Here is a 23,172-nt window from a genome sequence, read left to right as displayed (position 1 = left end):
TGAAATAAACGCATCTCTGGCTCCTCGTGAGCTCCACCCTCTATATTAAGGGGAGAGCTTTCCCTCTCTCATGCCCACAGTGTGGCGCAACTGCTCAGGTTTCCCCACTCTCTCGGAATTGCACAGCCAGGAACCAGAGAGCTTTGTAACACGTAGTCCTGGTAGTTCTGCAACTGTCTTTTCAGCTCCTGGCCCTTTGGCCACCTGCTCCTAGCTGTGGCCTCTGAGCCACAGCCCTCAGTGTACCCCTATCCCCAGCCCGCAGCCCTCAGTGTACCCCTATCCCCAGCCCGCAGCCCTCAGTGTACCCCTATCCCCAGCCCGCAGCCCTCAGTGTACCCCTATCCCCAGCCCACAGCCCTCAGTGTACCCCTATCCCCAGCCCGCAGCCCTCAGTGTACCCCTATTCCCAGCCCACAGCCCTCAGTGTACCCCTATCCCCAGCCCGCAGCCCTCAGTGTACCCCTATCCTCAGCCTGCAGCCCTCAGTGTACCTCTATCCCCAGCCCCCACCTGGGGTCCTTCTGCAGCTCAGGTTTCTGCTATTACCTAATGCCGGCAATGCTGCCTCTGCTCCCCCAACCCCTGCACCACTTGCTCCCACACCTTCTCCTCTGAGACCAGGGCTCCTCCCAGGTGCCTCCCCACTCTCAGCCACCTTCTCCCCTACACATGCTCTGGGTGGGGGTTTCCTTACTCCTGAGCACTCTGTTACCATCTGCACATGGAAAACTCTGCGGTCACTCCCTGGGCACCAGGCCGTGTGTCCCAGCTGCCTCCTGGACCCCCTTCCTCCCCACAGCGTCCCCCCAGCCCCTCCAAGCCGGTGGTTCCTTTCGCTCCACAGCGGCTCTTCCTCCTGAGCTCTGTCTCCACCATTTACGGAAGCCAGAAACCTGGAGTCACCTTGGTCTCCTTGTCTCCTTCACCTGCCACGGCCAATCTGTCAGGAATGTATTTCACCTCTTTAAGGACCCTCCAACTGCTCCTCCCCATCCCTTCAGCCTGGGCTTCAATTCAGACTTCCCTCCCCTCCTGCCTGAATAATTGCAACAGGGGCGCACCTGGCCTTGTCATTGGTCCTGAGATTTGTCATTCATGCAAACTCCGGGGAGGCCTTTCCTGGATATGACAAACCCCACACATCCCATCCCTCCAGGCCTTGCAGTGGCTAAGAAAATGGGTCCATATCGCTCTCACCCAGCTGTGCTCCATCCTGACTCCAGCCTCATTCCTCTCCTTTCCCAGCTGAAATTCCTGGAGCAGGTGGCTCCCCCAACCTCACTGCGCCCAGGCCTGTATTCACACGAATACACCCTTGTACAGTGAGTCCCCGCATGGAAGGGCCACCTCAACCACTTTCTGCTGCTTCCCTTGCAGACATTTCCAACTTTGTCACATATTCAAAGATGGCTTTCCATGGACCTGATGGGTAACCAACAAGCTAACCCATTGGATGCCATGAAAAACACGAAGCAACAGCCACATAGGAGAGAGGATTTCCCGCTTGGAGATCATCATCCTACCTGATGGATGAGGACCCCCGGTGCAAGGTCACCCGGCTCCCATCTGCCCGAGGGCTGTCAATCCTAAACCTGTCCTCTCAAAGGCTAAGCCAATCTGCAAGCTCATGTGGATGGTGTCAGGTGGTGAACCATTATTTTACATGCCGTTCAACGTTGTTCGTTTAGTGTATGCCATGGGCTCCACGTTCCATCGTCCCCATCTTGAGAGTGGGGGCCTGGGGTGAGGGATCTTTAGGCAAAAAGAACCAGGCCAGATTGGTGTTCACAGTGCCATGTAGTCCGGGAGGCTTTCCAAGCCCTGTGGGCAAACTCTGGGGAAAACAGGTCACCAGAGCCCCTGTGCAGGTTTCAAAATAAAAGCCTTCTGAGAGGGCTGTGCTGGGGTGGCCGGCAGAGCAACAAGGCAAGGCCTGGGGAAGCTGGGGAGAGAAGGGAAGGAAATGGGACCCCAGGGAAAGAAAGCGCTTTCTGCAGAGAACGCTGGAGCTGTACCAGTTGTTACAATGTGGACATGCATCTGTAGCACTTGGTTCCACGCATTGTCCACCCCACCCCCAGCGCCGGTGTCACCCCCGCCCCCGGCACACCCAGAACCTCCTCACATCCAGCACCTAAATGGTTAATGCTCAGCACATCTGGGGCCACCTGGACACTGCTCTTGGATCAGACAATCGTTTTGACTATGACCCCTGGAAAAAATAATGGCGTAAACTGCCACCGATGCAGCAGTGGCATACAGAGCATCCACTTCTCCACATCATCCTATTTGGATCACACACCAGCCAAGGTTTGCAGAGCCTCGGATGGCTGCCAGGCACAGTGCTAGGCCTTGCGGAATCAGACGCAAAGCAGGTATAACACAAAGTCAGGCAAGGCTTAGGGACCCAGGAGTTGCTACGTTTGGTTCAAGATGAAGGAGTAGGGGAGAAACAGGAGAGGAGAGGCTGGGAGGTCAGCAGCAGTTGAACCAAAGAGGGGCTTATAAGTCAAGCCATGGTGTCTGAACTTGATCAGGCAGGCCAGGAGAGGTGCGGGAAGGATCTGAACTGGGTGAGGTTTGTGTTTTATCAAGAACACCATAGGTGCTAAAGGGAAGAGAGGTTGCAGCTGGGCAAAACTAGAAACTGGTCATTGGGCTGAGGGTGGGCTCAGGGCAGGGATGATAGGGTCTGAGGAGGAGGACAGTGGAGATACACAGACAGAAAGCCAAATCACAGGTCTGTGGCTGGTTCCACACAACCGCACCGTGTACCAAGCAAGCCTCAATAGTCCTGCCCATTTGAAAGATCGGGCAGGTTAAGGTTGCAGAACAATATTGTATGCTCAGCACTGCTCCAGGGGTTTTTCAGATAAAATACCCAGCGAGATGTGTACTCATTCAATTTCCACTTTACAGATGAGGAAGTGAAGGCAAAGAGTGTGTAAGTGACCAGTCCAGGAGGCAGCTGGCAGTGTGGAAATGGGTTTGCAGAATCCCAGCCTTGGACCGGGAGCTACAGGCGAAGTGAATTGAGGTCTTTATGATATGACAGTTTGATAACCAGCACACTCTGGGGACTTCCAAAGAAATAGGCTACAAACCTTGCAGCAACTCCCAAAGCATAATTTTGGACCAATACTAGAAGACAGCAGAGTCAGACAAGCATAGTCAATGTGAGAAGAGGGGAGAACTCAGAAAAAGATGCACGTTGGTTTTGAAGAAATGTACATTTATTCTGTGTCTTGAAGGGGAAATCCAGGAATGGGGCTCAAAGCAAATAGAAAGGAAATGCAGGCTCAATATAAATAATTTTCTAATAATCCAGGCTGCCTTTTGAAGGAATAAGCTTACAGCCTATGGAAGTATGCAAAAATGAGGCCATGTCCCTGCAGAATGAGCATCCTGGAGAGGAGGGATGTCCCTGAGACAGAACTGAGAGGTTCGATCAGAGGAAGGCACTGGATCCAGATTAATTGAGTTAAAATTCTAGCGTGCTATTTACCAGCTGAGTGACTTTAGGAAAGTTACTTAGCCTCTCTGTGGCTCAGTTTTGTTCATCGGTAAAATGGGGCTAAGAGGAGTGCCTATCTCATAGGGTGGTTACATGAATTAATATATGAATTAATAAATGAATTAACTCACCATTCTCAGCACTAATAGGATCAGGGAGCCAAGCAGACAGCCATGGGAGTAGGTGGCAGATGGCACTGTTCTCAAGGAAGCAGCCCAGGAACTAGGCAGGGAGGGACCAGGAAAGCCATGATTCTGTGGATTCTCTTGAAGGACAGGCTGCAAACAGGCTCCAGGCACTAAGCAAGACTTGCTTACATCCATGCCCTCTTTGCATTTACTTAGTTGTTTTTCCTCGGCATTTACTAAAACACTTTGACAGTTTCAGTCCGACTTTGATATTCTAAGAATAAATCCAGGAAAGAGTTTGTGGCCCCAGTTGAGCCAGAACATGACCCTCTCTGGTGCTTGAGACCAGAGTGAAGATGCTGAAAGGGGTCAAATCCAGACTCCAAGGACTTCGATTCATTGCACTCACACCTTTGCCTGCCAGGGCTGTAAAAGTAGGAAGCAAAAACTAAGAGGACAGAGACAGCTAGGTAAGTTGTAAAATCCATTTATTTATTCATGGCCAAGCTTTACTTCTGATGTGAAATTGTGTTAGTCTGATTCATTCTCTCTCTCTCTCTCTTCCCTCCTTCCCAAGACTGAGAACTGAAGGATGGTTACAACTAGAAAGAAAGTCTAGTTGTCCTGTCCAAATCAAATTGACCTCATGCATCAGTCAGGGTCCAGTCAAAACCAGAAAGCACATACACCAGTTACTTTAACAGAGGGAATTTAATATAGGGAATCGGTCAGACAGGTCTCTGGGGATGGAAAAGGCAAAAGGAGACTTAATTGAGATGCCTAGAGATAGTAACTTCAGGAAGGAGCTTTGGCCCAGGGCTGTCAGAACAAAGGGGAAAGATGGTGGTGAACAGAACCCAGAAGCTCCAAAAAGAGACTCCGCAAGCTGGGATGTGGATGGCTGAGGAGGGGGCACTGGCCAGTTGATCCTGAGATCTTGAAGGATTGTGATGGGGCTGATTTGGAGGGTTCTGGGAAAAACTGGAGGTGGCAACCAAGTGCTGCTGCCAGGGTGAGGGGCCAGTGCTGGGTGAATAAGTGAGGCTGAGAGAATGCTGAGGGGATGGGCAAGTGGAAAGGAAAGCACAAGGCTCTTCTCCTCCAGCCTCGCAGGCTCCCTCTAGCACCCACCAGTGGCAGGACCTCACAGGAGGAAGCTGGCAGTGTAGAAATTGGTTTGCAGTATCCCAGCCTTAGACCAGGAGCTGAAAAAGGAAGGATGAATGAGGGGCTTCTATGAGATGACAGCTTAATAACCAGCACACTCTGGGGACACCCCAAAAATGGGCCACAAATCTTGCAGCAACTCCCAAAGCATAACTTTGAGGTACAAACTCTTTTAGAAATAAATTATGAGAGCACCTACTATGTACCAAATGCTGTGCTGGGCACTATGAGAAGGCATGGAACTAGGAAGAAATCTTCAGAGCTGAAGGTTCAAATGTTGGCTCTACCATTGCATGTTGGGAGACCTCAGACAAGTCACAACATTGACCTCTGTTTGCTCCATCATAAAATTCAGATGGGGATGGCTACTGTATGTCTCATGGCATAATTAAAAGAATTGAATGAGCTGATGAATGTAAAGTGCCTAGCACACTGTAGCTTCCGGTTGGTTTTTCCCTTTTTCCCTCCTTTTCATTCTTCTTGTGTTGGTCCCTCCTCTGCCCCTGGTCTTATTCTTTCTCCTGTCATCACCATAATCAATACCACCATCGCCATCCTCATCATCACCACCACCATCCTCATCATCACCGTGATAGTCACCACCATCATCATCATCACCGTGATAGTCACCACCATCATCATCATCACCAAGCAAGATGAAACGTCAACATTAACAGGATTTTGGAAGAAAGATTTCTCTGCACCGTGTGATGCTGTTGGGTATCATTCTGCCCACAGTAGAACTTCTTTCAAAATTGGAATCAATCCTCTCAAACCCTGCTGATGCTTTATTGATGAAGTTTATGGAATAGTCTACATCCTTCGTTGTCATTGCAACAATATTCACAGCATCTTCACAGGAGTACATCTCATCTCAAGAAACCACTTTCTTTGATCGTCCATAAAAAAGCAACTTCTCATCCATTCAAGTTGAATCATGAGATTGCAGCAATGCAGTCATGTGTTCGGGCTCCACTTCTAATTCTACTTCTCTTGCTATTTCTACCACATCTGCAGTTCCTTCCTGCACTGTAGTCTTGAACTTCTCAAGGTCATCCATGAGGGTTGGAATCAACTTCTTCCAAACTCCTGTAATGTTTATATTTTGGCCTCCTCCCATGATTCAAAAATGTATTGAATGGCATTTAGAACAGTGAATCTTTTCCAGAAGGTTTTCAATTTATTTTGCCCAAATCCATCAGAGGACTCACTGTCTATGGAAGCTGAAGCCTTGTGAAATGTGTTTCTTAAATAATAAGACCTGAAAGTTGAAATTACTCCTTGATTCATGGGCTGCAGAATGGTTGTGTTAGCAGGCATGAAAACAACATTAATCTCCTGGTACTCTATCAGAGCCCTTGGGTAACCAGGCACATTATCAGTAAGCAGTAATATTTTCAAGGGAATCTTTTTTCTGAGCAATAGGTCTCAACAGTGGGTTTAAAGTGTCAGCAAACCATGCTGTAAACCGATGTACTGCATCTAGGCTTAGTTGTTCCATTTATAGAGCACTGGTAGAGTAGATTTAGCATCATTCTTAAGGGCCCTAAAATTTTCAGAATGGTAAATCAGCATTGGCTTCAACTTGAAGTCACCAGCTGCATTGGCCCCTAACAAGAGAGTCAGCCTGTCCTTTGAAGCTTTGAAACCAGGCATTGCCTTCCCCTCTCTAGCTATGAAAGTCCTAGATGGTATCTTCTTCCAAAAGAAGGCTGTTTCATCCACATGGAAAGTATCTTACTTAGTGTAGCCACCTTCATCAGTGATATTAGCCAGATCTTCTGGATAACTTGCTGCAGCTTCTCCCGCAGCACCTGCTGCTTCACCTTGCACTTCAATGTTACAGAGACACCTTCTTTCCTTAAACCTCATGCCTTACTGCTCTTTTGCCTTCCAGCTTTTCTTCTGCAGCTTCCTCAACTCTCTCAGCCTTCACAGAATTGAAGAGAGGTAGGGTCTTGCTCTGGATCAGGCTGTGGCTTAAGGCAATGTTGTAGCTTGTTTGATTTTCTATCGAGATCGCTCAAACTTTCTCCATATCGTCAATAAGGCTGTTTCACTTTCTTATCATTCATGTGTTCACTGGAGTAGAACTTTTAATTTCCTTCAAGAACTTTTCCTTTGCATTCACAACTTACCCAACCTTTTGGTGCCTACCTTTCGGCCTCTCTCGGCTTTTGGCATGCCTTTCTCATCAAGTTTAATCATTTCTAGCTTTTGATTTAAAGTAAGAGGGAGGCCTTTTCCTTTCACTTGAACACTTAGAGGCCATTTTAGGGTTATTGACTGGCGTAATTTCAATACCTTTGTGTTTCAGGGAACAGCGAGAGAGACAGGGAATGGCCATTCCATGGAGCAGTGAGAACACACACAATGTTATTGATTAAGCTTGACACCTTACATAGTCATGGCTCATGGCAATTACAATAGAAACATCAACGACAATCACTGATCACAAATCACCGTAACAGATACAATGATAATGAACAGGCCGGCTGCAGTGGCTCACACCTGTAATCCCAGCACTTTGGGAGGCCAAGACAGGCAGATCACCTGAGGTCAAGAGTTCGAGACGAGCCTGACCAACATGGAGAAACCCCATCTCTACTAAAAATACAAAATTAGCTGGGCATGGTAGCAGGAGCCTGTCATTCCAGCTACAGGGGAGGCTGAGGCAGGGGAATCTCTTGAACCTGGGAGGTGGAAGTTGCAGTGAGCTGAGATTGTGGAATTATACTCCAGCCTGGGCAACAAGAGTGAAACTCCATCTCAAAACAAACAAACAAAATAATAATAATAATAATGATGAAAAAGCTGGAAATATTGCAAGAATTGCCAAAATGTGGTACAGAGACATAAGGTGATCACACATTCTTGGGAAAATGGCACTGATAGAGTTCCTGGATGCAAGGTTTCCACAAACCTTCAATTTGTGAAAAACGCAGTATCTGCAAAGTGCAACAAAGCAGAACCCAATCAAATGAGGTGTGCTTGTATTCTGAAATGAATGTTCCTTTGAGAGATATTCATGTTTATTCATATAATAAAGTCATATATTAAAAGTAAAAGAATATTTGGAGGCTTACCACCTTGTAGTGAAATTGCTAGGTCAAAGAGCATGTACTGTTTTTGTATTTTTTTTTTCTTGAGACAGAGTCTTGCTCTTCCCAGGCTGGAGTGCAGTGGTGAGATCTCAGCTCGCTGCAACCTCTGCCACCCAGGTTCAAGCAATTCTCCTGCCTCAGCCTCCCAAGTAGCTGGGATGACAGGCGCCTGCCACCATGCCCAGCTAATTTTTGTATTTTTAGTAGCAATGGGGTTTTGCCATGTTGGCCGGGCTGGTCTTGAACTCCTGACCTCAAGCAATCCATCTACCTTGGTCTCCCAAAGTGCTGGGATTACCAGCATGAGCCACCACGTCCAGCCTCATGTGCATTTTTAATTTGGATGGAAATCTCCAAACTTCCCTCCTAAAATAGTAATTTGCATTGTCTTAATTCATTGCCATCACTGAATACAACAGTACTTAAATCCTGCAATCCCAGCACTTTGGGAGGCCAAGGCGGGTGGATCATGAAGTCAGGAGTTCGAGACCAGCCTGACCAACATGATGAAATCCCGTCTCTACTAAAAATACAAAAATTAGCCGGGTGTGGTGGCAGGTGCCTGTAATACCAGCTACTCAGGAGGCTAAGACAGGAGAATAGTTTGAACCCAGGAGGCAGAGGTGGCAGTGAGCCAAGATTGAGCCACTGCACTCCAGCCTGGGTTGCAGAGCGAGATTCTGTCTCAAAAAAAAAAAAAAAATGACCATCTGATAAGTTTTTAAAAAAAAGTACCTGATTTTGGTTCATATTTCTCTGAAGGCAGAGGAGGCTGAGCATATTTTCATACATTTATTGGCCATTTGTATTTCTTTTCCTATCACCCTCCTGCCTACGCCTTAGCCCCCTCTTTTCTACTGGACTGTTTATCTTTTTCTTATTGATTATGAGCTCTTGGCAAATCAACAGCATTGGTCCTTTTTCTAGCACTTGTCTGAAAGTATTTTTTGGCCATTTTGTTGTTTGCTTTGAACTTGGTCTATGGCATTTTTTTTTTTTTGGTCCCACACAAGTTTTACATTTGCTACAGTAATGCTTGTCAATCTATTTGTTTATGGTTTCTGGGCAGACTCATGTCTTCTGAGCTGTGTCTATCCTTGCCAGCAGGTTGAAGGAATTTCCCTGGGTTGCTCAGCCACACGGCAGCCACTGGATGTGTCTGGGCTCGCCCTCCGCCACCTCCATGCAGGGATGCCACCCCTCGGAAGATTTAGCAAACACAGCCCCTTGGCCTGCTCCGAGAGGGCGGCTGCCTTGCCTTTCACAGCCAACTTCAGGATGCGCCCGGCTTTGGTTTTCCCCTGACATCCAGCTCCTTTTAAGGAGCTATGCATCTTATATGTTTCTTAATCCCCCAACTAAATTTACCAGCTGTTGCTTGCAGCCAAGACATCAGCTAAATTAAACTTTGGAGTGGCAAACACAGTGTATCAGATGCGTCTCAGTGAGCCGTGGTGGGAGCAGCCACTCCCCATCTGTCCTGAGGGCTGGGGGTCACGCTCTCCCTTCCCTCCTGGAATCTGGTCACGGCAGCATCTCCCTTCAATTAGAAGCATTTAGAGTCCCGCCACCGGGGTACCATGTGTGTACTGAGTTACTTCCATCATTGTAAAGATTCATCCATTCATTCCACATATATTTACTGAGGACTCAATTATTGCCAGGCACTGTTGTGGCAGTGAAGAAACACCTGAGATTTTCTTTCTCGTGAGGGAGAAAAATGAGAAACAAAGGAATATATAATCCACAGTCAAGCAGCAAGAGAATTTCAAAGCAAAGGAAGTAGATAGAGACAGAGAGAGAGAGAGAGAGAGAGAAATGAGGGTAGGGCTGGGTGTCTCTTTGGCCATGGTGGCCAGGGAAGGCCTCTCTGATGAGGTGACATTTGTGCAGAGACTGGGATGAGGTCCTAGAGACGGCCATGTGGGTATCCGGGGTAGAAGATTCCAAGGTATGTTCTAGGACCAGCAGGGCCATCAGCACCGGCAGTAAAGGAGGAAGGGCTGAGTGAAAAGTGAGGTTGTGGGAGGAGGTGGCATTTTCTTCCATGTGCTAAGGGAAGCACTTTGAGGGTTGAGAATTGGGAGAAGAGTGATGTGTTTTCCATCTGAAGTGTTTGGTTTACATTTATCCTCTATGGTAGCGTAGGCACAGGAAAGGTCAGACATGGGTCGACAGTACAAGAGAACTGATGGGCTGTGTGCGATGATTCACACCTGTAATCCCAGCACTTTGAGGGGCAGAGGCAGGTGGATCACCTGAGTTCAGGAGTTCAAGACCAGCCTTTCCAACATGATGAAACCCCGTCTCTTCCAAAAATTAAAAAAAAAAAAAAAATAGCCGGGCATGGGGGCGCATGCCTGTAGTCCCCAGCTACTTGGGAGACTGAGGCAGGAGAATCTCTTGAACCTGGGAGGCAGAGGTTGCAGTGAGCTGAGACCGCACCACTGCACTCCAGCCTGGTCGACAGCGTGAGCCTCTATCTCAAAAAAGAAAAACAACAACAACAAAAAGGACTCATGGTGGCCACATGCCAGCTGTGATGGCGAGGCTTCAGGCACCCCAGAGCAGCTCCTGGGGATCCCTCAAGTGAGCAGAGTGGGTGTGCCCCGTGCTGCTCCTGTCACATATTAGGAATGTGGATGAGACTCTCCCTGCTCTGGACATAGTCACAAAGCAGGAAGGAAGGTCTACCTGGCTGGAACCTGCATCCCTGTCCTCTGGAGGGAGGAAGCCCTTCCCTCACACCTGGACACTCAGGCCCAGCAGACTCTCTGCTTGGGTCTAGCTGTGACCCTGTGTCCTGCTACGAGGCCCCAGCTGCTCAGCCTGGCCTCTGAGGACCTGCCGGATTGGCAGGGACTGGCCATCCTGTGCAGACACTGCAGACTGGGGCTGGCCCTCAGTGCTGAAGGCTCCCAAGTTGAACTGGCCGGCACATCGAGGCTGGGCCAAAAGTGCAGCCCGGCGCCAGCTTGCAAGGAGGCTCCTGGGAGGAACAATTAGAAAGCACCACAAAACACCTGGCGGAAAACAGGGGCTGGAGAAATGCCAGCTCCCGCTCCAATCACACAGGCTCAGGCAGCACAACAGCCATGAGACATGCACGCCACCTGGGTGGTGTTGAAGACAGGTGGGAACCAGCCCAGGAGGAGCCTGACCACTTGCTGACTTGACAACCTTACACACACACACACACACACACACACACACACACAGTCTGCTCCATAGGAATAGGCCCTGATACAGTTTGACCATGTCCTCACCCAAATCTCATCTTGAATTGCAGCTCCCATAATTCCCATGTGGTGTTGTGAGAGAGGCCCAGTGAGAGATAATTGAAACATGGGGGCCTATCTTTCCCCTGCTATTCTCATGATAGTGAATAAGTCTTGTGAGATCTGATGGTTTGATAAAGGGGAGCTTCCCTGCAAAAGTTCTCTTCTCTTGTCTGCTGCCATGTGAGACGTGCCTTTCACCTTCCACCATGATTCTGAGGCCTCCCAGCCATGTGGAACTGTGAATCCAATAAACCTCTTTCTTTTGTAAATTGTTCAGTCTTGGATATGTCTTTGTCAGCAGTGTGAAAATGGACTAACACAGGCCCCATCACTCATTTCTGCGGAGTAAGTGCCCTGAGGCCCAAATATCACCCCCATGATTCCATTGTTAAGCCCCAAATTCCACCATTAAATTCCACTTGGATCACAGATGATGCACATACACAACCATGGCCAAACCTCTCAATTTTATGTTTTTTGAACACATAGAGCAGTAGACTTCACTGAAAAGGTGTCTTGGTCACTCACAGGGTTCCAGTAAATTGGACGTGGAAATTATGCCAATCAGAAAAAATATTGCCTTTTTGCCAGTCACCAAATCACTAAAGCTTTATGTGTGTAGCATCTGCAGATGTCACACACGTAAATGCACCTTGGTGGTCAATTAGAAAATCAACTCAATGTTTCTTTGAACAGATTCTTTAAGCTTCCTGCATAAATCTCTCACCAAATTAACATTAGCTTTCCAAAGAGAAAAGAGCATTCTGCGACCATTTCCACCACAATTTAATTCTTTTTTAGTTCCCAGAATGATGGCAAACAGGAGAGCAAAGGCATCAGGAGTGAGGATGATGGCTCAGCATTTCTGAGGACTTCTGAATATATCAAAGGGAGAAGCTAGAGGTTAAAACAGCCCTCAATAGAGGAACCTGCCATGTCAAAGGAATGTGCAGGAAGGCTGAGCAGAATAATTTCCTCCTGGTATAAAATATTCCTTCTGATCATAAAGAAATCTGCTCAGAAGTAACTCCAGCGAACCACGAAACTGTTCCAAGAGGGGCTAAGTGGCAAATCATAGCTTTAATGGTGACAAAAAAGAAAGAAAGTGAGATCACTGGATTCAACTTTGTCCTTTCCTTGCATCCTTCAAAAGCAAAATCCCCGGCTCCCCTCCTCATCTCCCTCTGGGAACTGTATGTTTCTCATGTCCTAAAAGGAACAAAAGGGCTTATGGCCAGATGAGCAGTCAGCCAGATAACCCTAAGGAAGAAAGAGGGCAAAAAGGGTAAGATGAAGACACAGGATGGAAAAACTCTGCCTGGCTCCAGGTGCCTCTCTCAGTGTCCACCATCCTGCATCTAGCAACAGGAGTTCCTCAAGTGTCAAGGGAGGTGCTCCAGCGGAAAGGGTCCAGGAGATACAGGACAATAGCACATTACAGACCTCTTCTTCCCCCCTTGGAGAGAAGACTGCAATGCAATGAAAGAATCTTGTTTGCCTTTTATTTTTCTACTGTGTATTTCTCTCTCTCTCTCTCTTTCTCTTTCTTTCTTTCTCTCTCCCTCTCTTTCTTTTTTCTTTTTTTTTTGAGGGGGTCTGGCTGTATCATCCAGGCTGGAGTGCAGGGGTGCAATCTCAGCTCACTGCAACCTCCACCCCCTGGGTACAAGCAATTCTCCTGCCTTAGCCTCTTGAGTAGCTGGGACTACAGGTGCACACCACCACGCCTGGCTAATTTTTGTATTTTTAGTACAGACAGGGTTTCACCATTTGTCCAGGCTGGACTCAAACTCCTGATCTCAGGTAATCTGACTGCCTCAGCCTCCCAAAGTGCTGGGATTACAGGAGTGATCATTGTGCATTTCTTGAATGTATTTGGACATGGAATGCTCCATTCATCAAACATCCGTAACAGTCTGTTAAAATGCAAGTATTTCCACCTAGGTTTTAGCTGAGGGTCTAAGATAAGAGCTGCTACCTGTTCTCACATTCCAAAGTGAGATTCCAGTCCCTGAAACTTGGGGGATTGTTTGTTACTGCAGCACAACTGAGTCCATGCAGACTGATACAGATGAGCAGGTGACATGAGCCTGGCCCATCAGACACTGTTGCCTGCATCATATTTCAAACTGGACACTTTTTCTTAAACAGACAGACGGTAAACAGGTTTTGTGGGCCATGGCTCATTTGGCCACAGACTATAGTTTGCCAAGCCCTGTTCTAGATCCTTCGTGCTGGACTTGCAAAGGAGAAGGTGAAAAAAAAAAAAAAATCAGGTTAGTGGCTGTTGACTTTTCATGCCTTGGAAGGCATAAAAGGGTTAAAGTTGAAGAAGTAGAGAAGACGAAGTTTGCAGGTTGTTCTTTAGAGAGAGCTTTTGGGGTACTATGATCCCCAACCCTAAAGAGAAACTGTTAGGTGTAGTTCAAGGATCTATTGCCATGGAAAAACCATCCTAAACCTCAATCTTCAATGGGAGACTATCTCTAAGGATTCCTCAGGTTGGTAGTTGGATGGCGGCTTGTTTAAAAGTATATGGCACCTCCCCACCTCTTCCTCCTGCTCCTGCCATGTAAGGCATGCTGGCTGCCCCTTCACCCTTCCACCATGATTGTAAGTTTCCTGAGGCATCCCCAGAAGCAGAAGCCTGTACCACCTGCAGAACCGTGAGCCGATTAAACCTCTTTTCCTGCCGGGCGCGGTGGCTCAAGCCTGTAATCCCAGCACTTTGGGAGGCCGAGGCGGGTGGATCACGAGGTCAAGAGATCGAGACCATCCTGGTCAACATGGTGAAACCCCGTCTCTACTAATACAAAAAATTAGCTGGGCATGGTGGCGCGTGCCTGTAATCCCAGCTACTCAGGAGGCTGAGGCAGGAGAATTGCCTGAACCCAGGAGGCGGAGGTTGCGGTGAGCCGAGATCGCGCCATTGCACTCCAGCCTGGGTAACAAGAGCGAAACTCTGTCTCAAAAAAAAAAAAAAAAAAAAAAAAAACCTCTTTTCCTTAGAAATCACCCAGTCTCAGGTATGCCTTTATAGCAGTGTGGGAAATGACTAATACAATCAGTAAAAGTCACAGTCATCTGATATGCTGTCATCTATCAGATTCACTAAGGATCTTGTGGGGAGAATGGGAGATGTTTTTAATTGAAATGAAATTCATGTAACATAAAATGAACTGCTTTAAAGGAGACAATTCAGTGGCATCTGATGCCTTCAGAGTTCAGAGTGTGCGGAACATTGTACAACCACCAGCTCTATCTGGGTCCCAGACATTTTTATCACCCCATCATGCAATTGACCTCAACATCCATTAAACAGTTGACCTCCACAAGCTCGTAGTCAGGTTGGGAGCAGACAATTCCATGGACAATTGCTCCACAGCAATGATCATAGTCAACACAGGTGAATATGAGAGTGGTGTGCGAGCAGGGAGAAGGAATCAAAGAGGCCTAAGCATCACCTCTTCCCAGAAGCCCTCCTTGATTCCTTGGTGCCACATTGACCTGGGTCCCATAAAACCCATTGAGCAGTTACTTCCTATTCCTCCTTCCCTCCAGCCCCCTGGCAACCACCTACCTGCTTTCTGTCTCCAATTTGACCTTGTCTGGATAGTTCATACACATATGCTATGTAACCTCTTCGGTCAGGCTTCTTTCACTGAGCATTATTTAATATTTTACACATTTTCTAGTTGAGGAGCAGAGAGCAGAGCTCACACTGTGGCCTAAAGTCGACACAGCATCCCTGGTGTGTGCCTTGTCTTTCTCCCTTCTACCTTTCCTCATCCCTTGAGACACGTCCTGCCCTCCTTTGAGGGCCCGGAAGTCAGATCCACAGACCCAGGTGAGTCCCTCCTCTGCCATTTTTCTTGGACATCGTATGCCTTCTCTGCGCCTCAAGGTTCCCATTTGTAAAATGTAATGCTTGACAAACAATGTGAATACACCTAACAGGACTGAATTCTGCACTTACAAATGGTTAACATGGTGAATTTTATGTGTTTCTTTTACCATAATTTAAAAAGTAATACAAGGGAAAACCTTTAGAAAATGAGATGGTTGGATTGGTGACTAAGGGCTTTCTAATCCTGTAGACCTGTGAGACCAAGCACTCTTGAGACTTGGGGAAAAGACAGGCAAGATAAGGAAACAGGAAAGAAAGGAACAAAGAGGGAGAGAGACAGCGGTGGGGGGAGGAGGGGGGGGGAGGAGGAGGAGGAGGAGGAGGAGAGGGAGGAAGGAAGCGGGGAGGGCCATCCTGCCACCTCAGTTCCTTTCCTCTCTGCCTCGATTGGTGTTTGTGTTTATTTCTCAATTCTCAGCCATTGCCATTCTGCAAACCTTGGTCCTAAACCCCAACATGAGCTGTGGGTTAGTCTGCAGTATTGAAACAAAATGGGAACTACTGCGTTTTCAAACTGATTCAGCCTCTGAATTGAAAAACATTTTTTTCTCAGTCGAATTTGACCCAGAATCAGGATGAAAGCAATAAATATTTAATAAGAAAAACTGGTTCAGCAATGTCCTTAAAACACATCCACTGTATTACCTGGGGCCTTTACATTGGTACCAACACGAAGCATCCCCCTATTGGCTGAAGCAACGCAGAGGCAGATAGCCACCATACATTCCAGATTTGCTCAGCCAGTTTCAAATACCCGGTTCCCTGCTCCCCAGAGCACCCTCCCTTATCGCAAGGTGGGCTGCCATTTTGGATCAGGAATTAAGATTCGCGGGGACAGGAGGCTGTCACTCCCAGGGAAGTCCACAGTTCCTGGAAGGCTAATTACACACCAGCAGGTGCCTCTAAAGTGCAGGTGAATCAGTGGATTTCGACAGCACTGTAAGTAGGAATCCAGGAATGTCTTAAGAGAACGAGCACTGTGCACACAGAGCCAAAAATAAAACCATCCCCCATTTGATTTATTCTCCTTGGAGTCTGTCCTGGAAAGAAGCTGAACGCTGTGGTGGTGCCTCATACTCCCAGCTGAAAAGGCAACTGGAAACACAGAGAGAACAAGCAGAATAACAGGAGGCCGTTATCAGGGCAAATGCAGAGTTCTAGGAGGGGCATGAGGTCGGGGAAGAAACCAAGGAGGACTTCTGGTAAGAGGTGACATTCATGCTACAAAATGAAGGGTGATCAGCAGGTAGATGGTCAAGTAGAAGTGAGAGGGCAGAAAGCCTCTAACATCAATGGTAACCATGGCTGTATTTGGGTAGCAAGAGATTACTGGTGACACGCCCCCCACCCCCGGCCCTATGTAGCTCCTCTATTTTCTATTGTTTCTTTAAAAAGTACATGTCATATTTATAATAAAATTTTTAAGAGAAAGGAAATGTCACCGTTTCAAAGGATTTTGAGAGTTTCCACGAGCATGTGTAATCCCAAAGCTTTGGGAGGCGAAGGTAGAAGGATCACATGAGGTCGGGAATTCAAAGCTGCATCTGCATTGTGATCATGGGAATGGAGACCCTCTGCCTCAAGCACCCTCAGCAGGCTCTTTCTATTGCCCGGCGTGTGTGTTAGCCAGCTTGGGTGGGGGACTGAGTAACAGAGACGTATCCCCCTACCCTTCTCAAGGCCAGAAGTCTGGGATCAAGGCGTTTTCTTCTGAGGCCTCTCTTTGGCTGTAGATGGCTTCTCCTCCCTGTGTGCATCTGTGTCCTAATCTCCCCTGCTTGTAAGGACACAAGCCATATTGCATTAGGACCCATTCTAAAGACCTCATTTTAATTTAATCATTTAATTTAATCACTTTTGTAAAGATCCTGTCTCTAAATGCACTCTCATTCTGAGGTACTGGGGGTGAGGGGCTTCGACATAGGGATTTTGGGGGGACAAAGCCAGCCCATAGCACCAGGGTGTAGATAAGTCATTAGAGGTGAGCCCTTGATTTTCCCCCTTCGCCATGGGAGAGTTCAGAGCACTAGAACTTGCCTGATTTTGATGCAAAGAAGCTGGATGCTGAAGAGGACACATGTGGGTTGTCGGATGCCTCTACAGGGTCAGCCACTGGCCCTCGCAAGAGCCAGGGAAGAGCACTGGATGGGAGTCCCCAAAAAACACATAGAGGCCAGGTGCAGTGGCTCATGCCTGTAATCCCAGTGCTTTGGGAGGCCAAGGTGGAAGGATCACGTGAGGTTGGGAATTCAAGGCGGTGGTGAGCTATGATCATGCCACTGCACCCTGTCTCTGACACACACACACACACACACACACATGCAAACTCATCTTCTCCCTCAATACACATGCAAACACACCATACATAGACATGCCGTACATCAATACACATGTATACACCACACACACCTTACACACCGACACACCATACAGAAACCCATACAGATACACACCCTATACACACAGACATGCCATACAAACACAAAGATGCACACCACACACATACCACAGACACACACCACACACCCCATGCAGACACACATACCACACACACCACACACGTCACACACAGACATACCACACACCACACACATATGCCCCCCACACACCACACATAGACAAACCACACACACCCAACACACCACACACAGACATACCACACATACCACATACACCATACACAGACACATCACACACACTCCCCACACATGCCATACACACGTACCCCACACACACCCCACACAGACACACTACACACATCCCACACATCCCACACACAGATATACCACACACATCACACACCCATACCACATACACACACCACACACAGACACACCACACCCTCACCCCACACACACCACACACAAACACACCACACACACACCATACACACACACCACACACAGACACACCACACAGATGCAGGTACACACAGACACACACCTCCATCAAGGATCATTCTACTCTGTCCTGGGGTTCCTCTGGGCACCACTGGGATGGGATGGAGTCTTTCAGGGAAGAGCATAAACCCAGGTGGCCGAGAGCTCCGTTCACCCGGGCCTCTTGAGCCCTAACCCACCCTCTTCCCAGAGCCCCAGGACCTTCCAGACCACAGTGGGTCTGAGCCCCAGCCCCAGCCCCTTCCAGGTTCAATTCTCCGTATCTCCCCTTCTTCCCCTCTGAGTGACTCCTCATCTCCCCAGCAAGGACACTGGGTCCTGGTCTTGGAGACCTTCCTGGCGAGCCAGCGGTTTTCAAAGGTAGGCAACTCTGGTTCTCCAGGTTTCTATCCATAAAGCGATTCTGGGTCCTCTCATTCAGGGGCAGGCCAGGATCAAGGGCAGCTCCTCACAACGGCAACCCCCGATTCTTGTTTGTGTCAGATTTTGTAGCCTTTCTCAGACACTATCTCATTTAGTATTCACTACAGCTTCCTCCTTAGCTCCATTTTACAGATGGAAAAACTGAGGCCCAGAGAGGTGAACTGACTGGCTCAGGGTCACACAGTGGGGAAGTGGGTGGAGCCGGGGCAGGCACCCAGGGCCGTCTGTCTGCGTGCCCCTACCATCCTCAGGACTGCCTTCCCGGTGGCCGCTGTCTCCCGGGGGGGAAATCATGCTTAAGCATGGGTGAGGGGAGGAAGGGGAAACAAGGCCACAGGCTAGAGAACTCGCTCTCAGGAATGCCACCGAGATTCCTTCAAGTTAATACACATCATCCCACAGGGCTGATCTCATAGATATCATTAGATCCTGTGATGTCCACCCAGCCTGCCGGAGCTCTGGACATGAGGAACTCTGTATCCTGTTCCCAGCCACAGCAGGTGGAAATAGTGTGAACTAATGAAATATCACCAGCAAAGCTAACAGCTGAATGCTCGTCTCCTGGCAGGCAGCAGCTAAGAGATTGCTGGCCCACACACACTGCCCTCCTCCCCTCCACCAGCTGGGAGGCCAGAGCGGACTTTGGGGAGAGCACTGGGCATGAGTGGAGATAGGCAGACCAGGCTCTGGTCCTGGTGAGCTGCATGACCTTGGGCAAGTGACTTGATTTCTCTGAACCTCAGTTTGGTTTATCCGTAAAAAGCTTTCATGTGTAGGCTGGGCGCGGTGGCTCATGCCTGTAATCCCAGCACTTTGGGAACCCAAGGCGGGCGGATCACGAGATCAGGAGTTCAAGACCAGTTTGGCCAGCATGGTGAAACCTCTCTACTAAAAATACAAAAAAATTAGCTGGGCATGGTGGTACGCACCCGTAATCCCAGCTACTTGGGAGGCTAGGGCAGGACAATTGCTTGAACCTGGGAGGCGGAGGTTGCAGTGAGCAGAGACTGTGCCACTGCACTCCAGCCTGGGCAACACAGTGAGACTCCATCTCAGAAAGAAAAAAAACGAAAGAAAAAAAAAGTTTTCATCTGTAGAAAAAAGAAAATGGGATCCACTCAGGTAACATAAATGTTACTGGAACTGTGTGGTTGTGCTCAGCTAAAGACCACGCCTCATTTTACGGGGTAGAAAGGGGTGTCAGTGTGAGATGGTGGCATCTGCCTAGCTACTGACAGGCCTCCTTTCTGCTCACAGTAAGAAACCCTGAAGCTAGAGGAAAATTCCACTGAGCACTGCTGCTGCCTTCAGGCAGAGGTCCTAGGCAGGTGGGAGTCTGCAAGGTCTCATGTAGAGCAGGATGGACCTGGTGTGGTGGTCATAAGTCCCGGAAGGCAACTTTAGGCCCCAAAGTGAGTCATGCTCTAGAAGTCTGATGCAGGGAAACTGGCATTACTCTCACCAAGGACTTAGAGCATGAACTTCCCCTGCACCTGGCACACTTGGGCAGCCCCAGCCCCCAGGGACTCACCTCAACAACCACTTCATGGGCTTTGACAGCTCAGAACCCCTCACTTCTCTGTCCAGGGACAGTCCTCCTCTCCAGGCCATTCCAATGGGGTTGACATTCTGCCCCCTCCAAGCTTGAAGGGTATCTCATGCCCCAGGCCTGTGTGCATTTCGTAATCAGCAGTGACAGTTCAGGATGATGTAGGCCAAGCTGAGCTAATCACAACCATCACAACCAATGGGGTGCAGCTCTGGGAATTTTTTTTTTTTTTTTTTTTGAGACAGAGTCTTGCTCTGTCACCAGGCTGGAGTGCAGTGGAGCAATCTTGGCTCACTGCAACCTCTGCCTCCCGGGTTCAAGTGATTCTCTTGCCTCAGCCTCCCGAGTAACTGGGACTACTAGCACGCCACCATGCCCGGCTAATTTTTGTATAGCTCTGGGACTTTTGAGCAAGCTCTTGGGCAGTAGACTCCCTTTCCCCCAAAGGACTTGGATCTGAAAATTTGTGGCATTGCAGGGATAGCCATCTTGCCACTCTCAGGGGTCAACCAGTTTGAGAGGGTGGCACAAGGTATAGCTGAGAAGTAAGAGAAACAGCATCTTCCTGAAGGGTGTTTGGGTTCTGGCTCAAACCATGCTTGAACCTTCCTGGACTTTTTAGTTGCATGAGTTAACAAATCCCCTGCTGTCTTAAGCTGGCCTGAGTCAGATTTTCTCATTACTTACAGGCAAAAGCAGACCTGACTGATAAACCCATTTTCTGGCATCGAGGCCCTTGTAAAATTAACCAAATTAATAAAATGAAGGCTGCTTCCATTAACACAGATTCAGAGCAAAAGAAACTGGGTCATGTTTCCAGATACTCGACTCAGGCTTTAGGACATCTTTACCCTGCTGTAAGTATTGTAGGGGGAAAGATGCTTCAGAATCAGAAAGTGCTCAGTTTAAATCCCAGCTCTCCCATTTACCTCCTGCCTGTGTGGCCTTAGGTAAGTCACTAAAACTCTCTGAGACACTATTTCTTCAAACTTCTGAGACAAAGTACATAAGGCACTAGGTACACAGTAGGTGCTCAATAAATCCACATCCCACCCCCCCCCACACACACACACATACACACATGACATGGTTCAGCCCATCTAGATTTGCTCAATTAGAGCTACATGAAGAAGACCTATGGGGACAAAGAGGAAGGCCATCTGGGCTCCCCAGAATTCACCTGTGGTAGGTGCTGCCCCGGTCTTCTGGTCTCATCCTAGAAGCAGAATAGTGTGGTAGAAAGAAGCAATTGCTTTGGAGTCAGAGAACCTGGGCTGAAATCCTACCTCCATTCTGTGACCTTAGACAAGCTGCCCAATCTCTCTGAGCCTTGTTCTTTCGTCATCAGTAAAATGAAGAAGGTTTTGCCTACTTCTTAAGGGGATACAATGTTGAAAATAGATGCTCGGTGCCACAAAGAAAATCAGCACTGAGACAAAGGATCTTTCAGCAATGCAATTTTTACTTCTTGGGCTGCAGGAAGAGTACTCCCACTAGCCATCTTGCGACGAGAGTACAATGAACAAAGGAATACACACAAATTTATCCCCTACGCATCTGGGGTCATCCTTACTGCTGTGTCTGATCTCCATTGGCTGGAGCCAGACCTCACAATCTAAACTAAACCCGACTGGCTAGCAACTTAAAACTTTTCTAAACAGGTAAAGGCCATGGAGAGCTGGGACATGCCTGTGAGCACGTCCAGCACAGGTATCTTGGTTAAAGTACAAGGACATAGAATGTACTACATGCCTGTAAGCATGGCCTGTCTGTCAGCTACATAGGATAGCGCTTCACAAAGAATTACTAGCACACTTATGACTTATTCTTTAACAAGAAAGGAAATTTTAGAGGGGAACCATTTTACTTCCCACATACAAGAATCAAAGTGTGATGCTATGCACGCAGGACCCAGCACAGTGTTCCACAAATAAGTGTGATTATTTTCCTAGGCCCCAGCCAGGGATCTTCCTCAAGGGTTCATCCTCAAGGCTCTGCTGCATCCCTACTCCCTGAGCTCAGCCATGCCCATGACTTCAATTCCTTGACCTCTCTGATGACTACCAAAGTCCCCTGTGTCCAGCCCTGACCTCACTCCAGAGTTCAGACACATCTCCACCAGTGTTCCCCAGCCCCCCTAAACCCAGCAGCAGCTCTTGGCTCCTCCACTACTCTCTGGGGGATTTGGGTCAGTCACCTCGGCCTCGGTTTCTTCATGTATAACATGATGTGGTTTGCAGCAGGTTGTAGCCGATCACCACGGAGGCTCTCCCAGCCCTAACATCCTAGGATTCAACACCACTCACTGTATCATCCCCCCAAATGAGCATCGTCTCCTTCCTAGACTCCCCGCCTTCAAAATCAACACCTTCCTTCTTCAGCAAACCCCAGCTTGAAAATTTAGGGTCCACTTGTATTTGTCCCTCTTATTCATGCCACCACCCCAAGTCTGGAAGATGATCCCCTGGAGATCCCCCCCATCTGCACACTCCTCCCTGTTACCACCACCACCAACCTCACCCAGGCCCCAGCACCACACTCAAGGAGGCTCCAGCCCCAGCTTCCCCCACACAGCCCGCCCTGGGCTCTTTGTATCCATGGAGCTTCCAAACAGCCTTCACATGGAGCCTGGGCTTCCTCATGTCACTGTCAAGAACTAGACCCCACCACTGACAATCTCAGTGCCCTGGAGATTATTTTCAGGTTAGGGATGAGGAGAGGAACACTTCATGGTGTTCAGGTTAGATATTCGCTACATATTTGTTGAATTTATTTGACTGTTCATGCTTCTCAAAACACATCCCTGGACGGTCATCTCCAATCCAAGACAGACAACATCAGAGGTCTCTTTGCAAATTATAAAGGGCTTGGGCCTTTGCTCCTCATTATGTTTTATTTGTTTATTTGTTTTTGAGACAGAGTTTCACTCTTGTTGCCCAGGCTGGAGTGCAATGACACGATCTCAGCCCACCACAACCTCTGCTTCCAGGGTTCAAGAGATTCTCCTGCCTAAGCATCCCGAGTAGCTGAGATTACAGGCATGTGCCACCACGCCCGGCTAGGGCCTTCGTTCTCAAAATGTCATGTGCATGTGACATTTTGAATACAATTTCAGGGGGTCCATTTTCCCCTGGCCCTAGCACATCTAGAGAGCACAGTTTACCTCGGATTGAGCTCATTTTACAGATGAAAAGAC

General features: G+C 48.3%; 1 protein-coding gene across 4 annotated transcripts in view; it reads right to left on the bottom strand.

The window, feature by feature from the left end:
* The window catches only part of NCF4 (neutrophil cytosolic factor 4), a 95,088-nt gene that overhangs the window by 33,057 nt on the left and 38,859 nt on the right, over window positions 1-23,172 (bottom strand). The gene's annotated exons all lie outside the window — the stretch shown is intronic.

Source organism: Aotus nancymaae, unplaced genomic scaffold (genome assembly GCF_030222135.1).
Source record: "Aotus nancymaae isolate 86718 unplaced genomic scaffold, 86718_ANA_hifiasm-v0.15.2.pri h1tg000076l, whole genome shotgun sequence".
Taxonomy (NCBI): Eukaryota; Metazoa; Chordata; class Mammalia; order Primates; family Aotidae; genus Aotus; species Aotus nancymaae.
Note: the sequence above shows the minus strand (reverse complement) of the source record. Positions and strands in the feature narration are given on the sequence as shown.